Source organism: Cynoglossus semilaevis, chromosome Z (assembly GCF_000523025.1).
Source record: "Cynoglossus semilaevis isolate Cse_v1.0 chromosome Z, Cse_v1.0, whole genome shotgun sequence".
NCBI lineage: Eukaryota > Metazoa > Chordata > Actinopteri > Pleuronectiformes > Cynoglossidae > Cynoglossus > Cynoglossus semilaevis.
The window spans coordinates 17,329,228-17,331,270 of NC_024328.1; positions in this window are offsets into that span (position 1 = coordinate 17,329,228).

The window sequence follows — 2,043 nt, forward strand, 5'->3', positions numbered from 1 at the left end:
TGTAGGCTCTTGTTTTGGTTTGTCCACGGGTTTTAAATTTGGATACAAAGGTTGGGAGGGAGGGGAGGGTTGAGAACATGTCATACATTCTTCTGTATTTGCATTATCTGAAAGTTGAGTTATTGTATCAGCACATGTTATATCTGCTTTTATCTCAGCATCATCTAAAAGTGGAGACGTTTTATCATCACACTCTCGGTTCTTATGTATGTTTGATGCTATTGTTTCATTGTCCTCAGGTCTGACATACATAGTTTTGTTTTTTCTCACGTTTGATTGTGGATTTTTGTTTTGAGGCATTGCTTCTGTTTTTAGTTGTTTTAGTTCTATTCCGTTTTTTCTTGAACAAGTTTGTTTAAGACAACATTTAGTCGCACTCAGCTCAAGCTTCTCTTCTTTTTTTTATTATCTTTTGCCTCTTTTTTTATGGCAAGCACAAGGTCTTTGCAGTCTTCTTGGTTCAATTTTCCCTCAAAACCATACTTTTTTTCCCCCAATTATTTAAATGTTTACAGGACTCTGAATTGTACCTAAAACATTATACGTACGTACTTAACATCCCTTTAAACTCCGGAGTATTTGTCTTTTTGTTACATAAGTTTCCCATTTTGATTTCCTATTTTATTGAATTTTTAATTTTTTAATTTTTTTATTTTACGCTGTGCAAAAAAAATCTTAATAGTTGGTTTTGTGATCTGCTTCAACTGATCAGCAGTCGTACATTTACACCGTTAGGTTTCAGACTGCCCGCTGATATCGATCACAATTCCTTCTCAATCACACACATTCACATTCACTCTTTTTTAGGCCTTTGGCATCTAGGGACTGCTCCCCAGGGACTCCAACCCGCTTAGTTCTAGGGATTACTACCCAGGGATTTGCAACCCACTTATCAGCATTTACGGATTACTGCCCAGGGCCCCTCCTTGAATCGCAACCTTAACGTGGTGGAGGGGTTTGAGTATCCGAATGAACCTAGGAGCTATGTTGTCGGGGGCTTAATGCCCCTGGTAGGGTCTCCCAAGGCAAACAGACCTCCCCCCTCCCCCCCGATAAAGAAAACAAATAAATCAAAGAGGTTCACGTTGCCCGGAGGGGCCCCACCCTGGCCCGGAGTTGGGGCTCGCAGGTGAGCACCTGGTGGCCGGTTCCTTGCTCACATGACCCGGCCGGGCTCAGCCCGAACAAGCGACGTGAGTCCGCTTTCCAGTGGGCCCACCACCCGCAGGAAGGCCCACAAGGGGCCGGTGCCTTGTGATTGGGGTGGCAGTTGTGGGCGGAGACCCCGACGGCCCAATCCCTGGACAACCACTCTGGCTATGGGGACATGGAATGTCACCTCGCTGGGGGGAAAAGAGCCTGAGCTCATGCAGGAGGTTGAGCGATACCGACTAGATATAGTCGGGCTCACCTCCACGCACAGAGTTGGCAGAGTTGGCTCTGGGACCCAACTCCTTGAGAGAGGCTGGACTCTCTTCTGCTCTGGAGTTGCTTCCTTGCACCTTCAGGTCAGGGACAGGTGCCTCACTGTTGTTTCAGCCTACGGGCTGAATAGCAGTGTAGAATACCCGGCCTTCTTGCAGGCACTGGGAGGGGTACTGGACAGTGCTCCTCCCGGGGATTCCATCGCCCTGTTAGGGGACTTCAACGCCCACGTGGGCAACGACAGTGACACCTGGAGGGGCGTGATTGGGAGGAACGACCTCCCCGATCTAAATCCGAGTGATTTTTTTTTATTGGACTTCTGTGCTAGTCACAATTTGTCCATAACAAACACATGTTCAAGCAAAAGGGTGTCCATCAGTGCACTTGGCACCAGGACACCCTTACGGGGGGCAAAGCTGGATAGACCTGGCAGACCCAAACGTATCGTGAGGGTCTGTTGGGAACATCTGGCGGAATCCCCGGTGAGGGGGGCCTTCAACTCCCACCTCCGGGAGAGCTTTTAACAAACCCGAGGGAGACTGGAGACATCGAGTCTAAGTGGACTATGTTCTCCACTTCCATTGTTGGCGCGGCTGTCCGAAGCTGCGGCCGTAAGGG